We start from the raw sequence: 9826 nt of genomic DNA, 5'->3' as shown, positions 1-9826 counted from the left end.
ATTTTTGGGTTTTTTTGGTGTTGTTTTTTTCTCAAAACCCATACCCGTAGGCAAGAACCTGTGCAGCTTTTAAGCGTAATATTTAGTGTTTCATTCTTTCTTTCTTTAAGTTTGTGAAATAAAACACAGTGCTCATAATTCTTCACTGCTGCTTTTATTCACAGTTAGAACAGACCAATTCAGCTGTATATCATCCAACTAAAAAAGAGGTGTTTTTCTTCTACAACTAAAACTTGTACTAGAATTTATCTGAATAACAATTTGTAAAGGTGACAGGTTGAAAGAATAGTCTGGCCAAAAAGGTACTTTTCTCGTGGGAAAGATATTGTCCTTATATTGTAAAGAGAGCGTTAAACATCAATGCCAAGGACAGAAAAAGACTAAAATCAGCAGGATCCAAAACAGAAGACGTTACATACAGTACAGACTCTCAGTCACCAGTGGCAGCACACAGTGAGGCACTGGGATCTGCATCTGCATTACAAGCATTCAGTTCAGCTGAGGATCTAGAGTGTTTAATGTTTCAAGGTATGATTCCAACAAAATAACCTCTCAGCTTCAGGAGGATAGAGCATGGTGTTCTTCCTAACACAACCTTCAAAGAAAAATTGCTTTTAGAAAATGTGAGAATCTTTTTTAAGATGAAAAAGTGAAAGAGCTTTAAGTATTTAGATTAAATAACTATGATCTCAGCTGCAAGCAGAGTAACTGTGACTATGATTAGTCATAACTGAGCAGTCTTAAATTGTACTTAGCTGTCATAGCTTACACTATAAGCTCTGCTACATTCCATTAGCTAAAAGATTTGCTCATTTTCTCATCACTCCAAAAGCTCTGAGGACGAGGTGCATAAGACTGTTTATTAGCGGGTGTAGCAGAAGTAATAATAGTTTGATCAACTACAGTGCAGTACAGATTCTTCAGCTATATTAACCACAAGACTTTTAGCAGCTTTTCTCCTGCAACATTTCTAGTTGGAGTTGTCCATGAAGGGTAATGTTGCAAATCATTATTTGAGGTCAGCTGTGCATCTTTCTAACTCCTCATACAGGTTTTGAAATCATTTTTAAACAGGAATACTGATCTAGGTGCTGTGTTTAAATACAACCTCACCATCTCTGCACTGAGATCAGCCAGCTTGCCAAGTGCAAGCTGGGACAGTATCCAGTTCCCTCAAACAGTAAGCAGGGTAAGGAATTTTAGCACGTTTATTAGGCAGCATTTATTAGGCAATAACTGCTTTAGGTTGTTGATTTTATTTGCACACATGCATTGATTTCAGTAAGTGATAAAGATTTATCACAGATGTTCAACTGAATAGCTTTAATGTGATACCTGGAAATAGATGAGTCTGAAAAGTGGGTTCATAGAGTGGAGGAGGAGGCAGTGGGGAAGAAAGTAATGGATGTCAGCACAGTAAGCAAAGAGGTAGGTCAACTCATGAGGTCTATACAAGCCAACTCCTCCATTTATTATCTCTTAAGGGGTATGAATGGACTTCCCGGATTTCATTTGGATAAGGAATGAGGCACAGCAAAGAAAGCCCATCCATCATCATTTTTGTATGCTGTAGCTACGAATGGCTCTTAAGAACACTATTTATTAAGCCTTGTGCTCGACTGCATACCCCTGGTTCCTCTTAAAACATTCAACTGCACCGCTGCCGGTGATGAATCAAGATATGGACTCTCAAATCCCCTGGGACAAACTCTCTGGGAGAAAAATTAACTGCACCACCAGCTTTCTGCTGCAGCATGGCTGCTGATTATATCATCATATTCTAATTTCTTAGCTTTCGTCTCATTCACGTTTGTGTATGCAGGAATTTTGACTTTTTTCCCACCTTTCCTCACTTTCTTGTAGTGCTATCTGTCATTTCTGCTCTGTAAATTCATCATAAACATTTTTATTGAACTTATTCTGTATATTCACAATTAAACTGTTTCAAATTAACATTAGCATCAGCTAATTTAAAGATTAGTTGCCATTGTGGCACTTTTGAATAAAATCAAATGGATATAGAAACAATATTGCACCGCAAAAGAAAAAAAATCTGGTTGCTTTTTAATTGTAAAATACTTTTATCACAAATAAAGATGAAAATATATTATTCAAGATGCATAACATTTTCAAATATTTGGAGAAATCTCCACCTGTTGATTCAGTTAGACTGAATACAGTTTTATTTATACAGTACCAAATTACAAGTCACATTGAGTTGTTGAATACTGTAAGATAAAGACTCTACAATAATACAGAGAAAAGCCCAACATTCAGAGGACACATATGAGCAAACACTTGGCAACATCTGGAAGGACAAACTCCCCTTCAACAGGAAGAAACATCTGCTAGAACCAGGCTCAGGGAGAATCATCTGCAGTGATCGGTTAAGGGTTGAGGGGAGGGAGTGTTGGGTTCATTTTTGAGAGAGAAGACAAATATGCTCAAAGTGAATTTTCTTAAATTTAATGAGCAGTTCAAGGTTCAAGTTAAAAATGGCTGCCATGTCTCTTTGCCCGCTCAAAGAGGACCACACCCAGGCAGCAAACACTTTGAATGTTAACATGAGTCGTTGGCCTTAGGTGTTTATCAGATCACGTTTCTTCTCTCTGGATATCTCCTTGACCCTTGACCCTTTTGCAGGCAACACTCCTATTACCATGGTAACCACCTCTTATCCTCCGGTCAGGCCTATGGAGTTAAGACAGTAAGAGTTGCTAATTGATGCTAATTACGAGGTATATAGCTTTAAAGATAAAAATACATTCTAACAGGAGACAAGACCAGAGTTGGCAAAAGTACAGACATTCTGTACCTAAGTAGAAGTACAAATACTACTGTTAAAAATATTCCAGTAAAAGTACTGATTTAACTTCTTTACTCAAGTAAAAGTAATAAAGAACAGGCTCTGAAAAGTACTTAAAGTACGAAAGTAAAAAACTCTAAGGAGGATGTTTTAAATTTTCTTCAAAGCTAACTGAACCTTGTGCTATATTAACATAATGATAAATTATATGGGTAGATACACTAAAGTTTGCATCCTAACCTTTTCGACAATTGTCCTCAGCTTGAATCTGAACAAAAAGAAGAAAAAGTTGGTAATTTTCCTTCTTTTTGTTCAGATTCAAGTGGAGTATAATTGTAAAAAAAAGTTAGGTTACCTTGAATCTGAACAAAAAGAAGGTTTTTTTTAAGTTTCTGTTGCCTACATGTAGAGGGTGACTTTGCTTCTTAGCAATAAAATTAGAACGGTCAGGGGTTAAAGTGAGATTCAGCAGAAAACTCGGTGTGGGCAAAAGAAACATAACTCACAATAATTGCTATTGAGAGCTCCAGTAGATAATGTACAGGCTGTGATCAGCTGACCTGCTGCTCTAGATTTACACAATTCTACAAGATGTAAGCAGATGTTTCATGAATTATCCTGGCTGATTTCTATCCTCTACACTGACAGTATAACCATACAATATCATCACAGTACAGCAAATTAACCAGTTTATGCAACCTTCAAATAACACAGTCGGCCATAGTTTGTTTTGTATGATATGCAAAATAATGATGTCACATTTAAAAACATGAGGACTTGCATGCGAGCTTTAAATTTCCAGTTTATGAAATCCCACTGAGCAGTCCTTACTGTTAAATCTAACCTCTCTTCTCTCCTGTCCTGTCCTGTCTTATCTTTCTCCATCTCTGAGTGAAGTTAGCTCACTTCCTTTTCTCTCCCTGTGAAATACAGCAGCTGGACCTTTAGCTAGCAACTGTGAGACAAACTGCACACAAACAGTTTGTGTATTTGCTGATGTTTGTTAAGCTCCTAAAAATGGTGCATTTGAAATTACCTGCCACTTTAAAAGAATAAACAGACCCATATATAACACGGCTGTGGAGATCTGTTGATATCTACCAGGTTACAGGGCTCAGGTAAGACCCAGACCCATCCAAACCAAAACTGAGATAAAATATCAGGTGATTTCTGAGGACTTGAGAGTGGTGCTGATTAAATGTCTCCTTTTATTTTTAGATTTCAATGATGATGGAGTTCCTCAGACTTCAGAAGGAAAACCAAATACCATCGAGCCTCACTGCAGAACATATGGGAGATCTTTTGGTGGAGAGGAGCAAAGAGACAGTCAGCGTGCAGTGAGTTACTGTGACACCTACAGACCATCCACCTCACACTTGAAACTGCTTCAGAAGGAAAACCAAGCCAGGGACATCAAGTTTCAAGCCCGGATGCTGCTGGGATTTCCAGAGGCCATACCTCCTAAATTTCAGTGATCACATCTGCCGTACAATCATTAACAGTCCAGCTATAGTGTTTCAATATTTCTGTGATTCTTTAAATAGGTGTAAAAGATCATTCTTATAACTTTATTCTGCAGAACACCTAAGCTCCTCAGCAATGTCAGGCAGTACATTGACCTCCTTAAAGAGAGGCAGCAGGACGCACAAACCTCCAAACTGCTCACTGCTCCAGATGTGGTGATAGAGGTGGTTCCCCGTGTCCTGCATGGCTTCTGGGAGCTTCCTCCTCACTCCCTACTGAACATGGCCTCCCAGAGATTGAGCATCCTCTCCACCAGTGTGACAAAGGCCACTTTGGATCGAGTGTCCAAATCTCTCCCAACAATGGAAAACCAGGACATCTTCTCAAGGTCCATCAGAGGTGGCATGGTGCAAAGTATCCTGTCTGAAGTCAGAGAGAAATATCCAGAACAGATTCTGCTGAACAAAATTGCAAACTTTGCACCAGAGCTGCTCAGAACAATTGCTGATGTAGCAAAGAAGAGCATATGCCAGATCTTCCAGCCCACTTGTGAAAGTCCAGTAGTGCCTGATGTTCTTCCAACTAAAGAACCTCATTCTGAAGGTCTGCCGAAGTCAGATGTTCTTCCTACTAAAGAACCTCCATTTGAAAGTTCACAAATGGCTGATGTTCTTCTTACTGAAGAACCTGCTTCCAAAATTCTGTCTGATGATCTTCCCAGTGAGGAACTCCCTTCTGTAAGTCTATCCATGTCTGAGCCAGTTGTCTCTATTACTAATAATTCAGAGAAGTCTGACAACATTCAAATAAAGGAGAAAAAGAAGAAAAGAAACGGCTTCTTCCAAAAATTCAGAGCTCTGTGCTGTTGTTGCTTCAGACCCCAAGAAACTGACTGACTTTGAGAATCCCACCTGTTTGTTCTAACTCTCCAAAATACAATAAAATCACTAATCAACATTTCTGATTAGTCTGCATCGATGATTAAAGAATATTTTCCTTCAGATGTTTATAATAGTCTCTTAGGGTTCTCAAAATACCTCCACAAGTCCAACAATTGTTAACATTTTGTTATTGTTATTATTTTTAAGAGAATCTGAACTTATTCTTACTCTTAACATATCAACAACATTACTGTTGTTGATATGTTAAGAGTAAAACCTGGAAATTAAATTAAAAAAGTTCCCAACAATTATTAACATTGCTTTACATCTTTGTTTTTAAGGGTCCAGATACACGTTGGCACATAGCAGGACCTCAGTGTTAAAAAAAAATAAATAGAGAAATAATAAATAAAAACTGTGGTGCGTACCACTGGCGGTACTTTGGCTCTCTCTGGTGGTACGCGGGAAATCTCCTTTTTTTAAGATTAAATAATATACCATTGTGGAGGTATACAAAGACGACACGAAAGTTCCCGGGGCTCTTCTGGGAGCAGGAGTCACCCAGAAAATGTCTCCCCGAGCCTGAGTCCTCATCGCCAACGGTCGCGGCCACTGCAGAGCGCTGGCGGGCTCGGTTCCCTGGTCCTTAACACTGCAAAGGCGGTACACCGCTGTCACGCTGATAGTAAAAACCAATACCAATTGGTTAAAAACACAGCCCTTTTCCACCGTGCCACGATCCCTGCCACCATCGATGAGTCGGAGGCCCCTGGAATAATCGGTGGGGTTGCGGGAGATGCCGTCGGTTAATCGAAAACTATTGCCTGGATGCCGAAGGTTCTGGTAGCCAGGAGAATGCGATCCGCTTCTTCTGCGAGTTAGCGGTAATCCTTTGCGGCCAGCAGCGGGGAGTTGGCGAGGCCAGCTCGCACCGGCACCTGCCGGAGGAAGACGTGAGTGAAGAGAAATCCGCCGTCGTTCGTTCCTAGCAAGGATAGCGTGCTCTCCATGAGATCTTTACCATCACCCAGGCCCGAGAGAGAGAGGAGTTGCTCGGCCCGCTCTGCGTCAGAGTGAGTAGCGCCGCAGCTATTTCCTGTCGTCGGCTGAAACGCCACAAAGAGCAAACTGAGCTTCCACGTGCACAAACCAGGAAGGAGGGTCGTGAAGCCAAAAGTCCGACAGCTTAACCGCCACAGCAAAAATTAAAACACACAGCCCTGCTATCACTTCAGACATAAATGGAGACAGAAAACTAAACAGCAGTGGCGTTTGCAGGGTTGCTGAAGTTGGGCTAGCTGGTATATAACGATGTGCTGCGTTGTGGCTAGCTATACAGCTATGGTTAGCATAATATAAAATGTGAAACTGGAGGATGAACGCTAACTTTTTTCCACTTGATAAAAGTTAATGTGAGGGTTCCCGGACGTTAGGGACAAATGAAACCGTATGGTAGGATGTTGTTAGCGGACCAAACTTCAGTCAGGAGATTAACTGCAATATAAGGTTAGTCATTAATATACTGCTGCATGGGCTGGGCTGCAGTTACATCGTAAAAAAAAAAAAAAAGAGCTTTAAAATGAACAGTGATGATAAAAATCGATCCTTTTCTATGTAATCTGAACAAGATTACATAAAAGATACAAAGCATTAAAACATGTTAAAAACACAACAGCCTTAATAAATGCAGAGTAGCTTGGACCCGGAAGCAGGTTTCATCAGGTCACTTAAAGATTGGATATCCCACCTGCTGTGAATGTTTTAATGCAATACAGTTGTTGTTATTATTATCACTTGTCACATCCTGTTCATGAGAGTTAATATAAATAACATTCACACAAGAAATAAAATTGTCTCGTGTAAACTGTATGTGGTGTTAAATAGGCCTATACTACTGTACTTTAATGTTGGTCATAAGGTACTTCAAGAGCCATATATTCTATGAGGTGGTACTCATTGTGAAAAGTTTGCGAACCACTGCCCTATACAGTTGGTATGAAGGTGGAATTCAATGAATGAATCTAAGCATAATAATGCAAAATAATGATGTCACATTTAAAAACATGAGGACCTACATGTGAGCTTTAAATTTCCAGGTTATGAAATCCCACTTACCTTTAAATCTAACCTCTCCTGTCCTGTCCTTCTTATCTTTCTCCATCTCTGAGTGAAGTTAGCTCACTTTCTTTTCTCTCTCTGTGAAATACAGCAGCTGGACCTTTACTTAGTGACACACTGTGTTCTTCTGACTGCACACAAACAGTTTGTGTGTTTCCTGGGCCCTATTTCAGGAAGCCGGTTTAGAAAACTCAGCGTGAAAAACGATACTCAGGGTTGAGTAACCCCGAACTGTCCAACTCGGAATATTCGGTTTCAGAAAGGCTGATAACAATTAGTTCAGTCAACGCGGAGTTGCTTTAACCCCAAGTTAAGCACGCGCACGAGGATACATAAAGCCCTGATTAGTGGAGCACAGATTAAGCGAGTCACCATGGAGACGGAGGGAAAGAAGGCGCGGTCAATGTATTTTACAGCGCTTGAGGCCGAAATCCTGATGGCAGTATATGCCGATAACATGCAAATTTTGCAGAAAAAAAGTAACACAGCCTCAGCTGCAAAAGAAAGGGAGCATGCATGGCAAAACATAGCCGACAGAGTCAATGCGTGAGTGTTAATTTAAACATTGATCGAGGGATTTCCACCCATTTAACACGTTATTTTATTATATATTATTTTATTTTTTATTTCATACATTTTATTTTGTGATGTGATGTGAGCGCAGGTGCAACCCAACAGGCCCCAAACGTTCCTGGCAGCAAGTAAAAATGAAATATAAAATATAAATATAAAAATATAGTCCAAACAGGTAAGGTGTAATTGTATTATGAGCCATAGTGCTTGGTCTGTTTGTCCGATGTAAATCAATTGCAGTTAGAGGCTACATTAATTTCCCCTCTGTAAGCACTTATTGAAATTATCTGAGCACATTACAAGTACATATTTGCTTACTCTGTATGCTCAAATGTGACCCGTTATGGCCACTAGAAAAAAAGCGGAGGCCCGAAAAACAGGTGGGGGTCCTCCACCACCACCACTCACAGAGCCTGGCCACTTGGCTTCCACATTTGTGATAATGTTGGCAGCATCACATATGATCTTCACAGTGCAGAGAACACAAATTAGCATCCATTACTAATAATGAAATAATTTGTTAGTTTGAAATGCTACAGGGAGCTATGTACCTGTACATTAATGCTGTGGAAAGACTTCCTGTTCACATAGTCTCCTTCATTTACTGAAGGAGCAATGATTGGAATGTGAGTGCCATCTGTACAGCCAATCACGCCTGGGAACCCTGAAAATAAATGTAGAATTTAAGTAGTAGTTCAAGTATCACCACATCATGAATTAAGTTTTGTTCATCCTGATACCTGCAATTTTGTGGCATCCCTCTTTGATGAATCTTGTGGGTCTATGACCGGGGAACACCACAGACGAGTACAGGAGACGTTTCAGTGCAACTGTAACATTCCTGACTGCCCGACAGACGGTAGCCTTGGAAACGTGCTCAGCGTCACCAATATTATACAGAAAGCTCCCGTTTGCAAAAAACCGAAGTGCAATACAAATAATATGTACAGAACTGAGAGAATGTCCGCGATGTGTCACATGAGCAATATTAGGCCTGAGGATGTTATTCAAATAAATTATATCGATCCCAGGCTGCCTCCTGGCTGCATGCCAAATATCCTTGGGCAAGATACTAACCCCATGTTTGCCTACTGGTGGTGGTCAGAGGGCCCGGTGGCGCCAGTGTCCGGCAGCCTCGCCTCTGTCAGTGCGCCCCAGGGCAGCTGTGGCTACAATGTAGCTTGCCATCGCCAGTGTATGAATGTGTGTGTAAATGGGTGAATGACTGAATGTAGTGTGAAGCGCTTTGGGGTCCTTAAGGACTAGAAAAGCGCTATACAAATGCAGGCCATTTACCATTTTACCATTTATAGATTGTGCTGAAAAACGGTAACGTTCACACAGAAAATCATCAGGAAATGATAAAATGTCCAAACGCGCTCTAATCACTCTCTCCCGGCGGAGAGCTCTGCGGAGAATTTGGGCTTCAACATCTACTGGCTCTTCAAGGAAGGAGCACGCCATGTCTGACACTTCCTACAGTCAGGTTTCTGACAAAGAGGCGGAGAACGTCAGGGTTAGTTGAAGTAAACCTGCTAGGGGGCAGGTTAGCTTCACGGAGTGTGTCGTCATAGTAACTCACTCAGAATTAATCTAAACTCGCTTTGTGAAACCGAAAACCCAGAGTTTTCGTTAACTCAGGGTATACTTACTCAGAGTTTGCACTAAACCGGCTTCCTGAAATAGGGCCCTGATGTTTGTTGAGCTGATAGAGGTTAGGCTCCTCTAGGCTCGCAGTGACTTGAAATAATAACTCCCCTCAAATGTTAAATCAAAAGTAACGAGCCTGGTTTGAAAATGTAGAAAGTACCGATAGTTGTTTTAAAAACGTAGGGTGTAAAAGGAAGAAGTTTTCATTAAAAAAAAACAAAAAAAAAAACTACTCAAGTAAATTACAGACACCTGAAAATTTTTACTTAAGTACAATAACAAAGTATTTGTACTTGGTTACTTCTCACCTCTAGAGAGAGGGCACTGAAAAATT

At 40.4% G+C, this 9826-nt stretch overlaps 1 long non-coding RNA gene across 1 annotated transcript; it reads right to left on the bottom strand.

Annotated features, from left to right (window-relative positions):
* Positions 1-7457: 7457 nt before the first annotated feature.
* On the bottom strand, positions 7458-8851 carry LOC145426218 (uncharacterized). The gene is made up of 3 exons (XR_013906944.1): positions 8583-8851; positions 8394-8506; positions 7458-8307 (listed from the first exon to the last, which is right to left on the bottom strand). It is a non-coding gene; the product is annotated as an uncharacterized LOC145426218 (long non-coding RNA).
* Positions 8852-9826: the final 975 nt, after the last annotated feature.

This window comes from Astatotilapia calliptera, chromosome 3 (genome assembly GCF_964374335.1).
Source record: "Astatotilapia calliptera chromosome 3, fAstCal68.1, whole genome shotgun sequence".
Classification (NCBI taxonomy): domain Eukaryota; kingdom Metazoa; phylum Chordata; class Actinopteri; order Cichliformes; family Cichlidae; genus Astatotilapia; species Astatotilapia calliptera.
The sequence above is the reverse complement of the archived record's forward strand: the minus strand, read 5'-3'. Positions and strand labels throughout refer to the sequence as shown.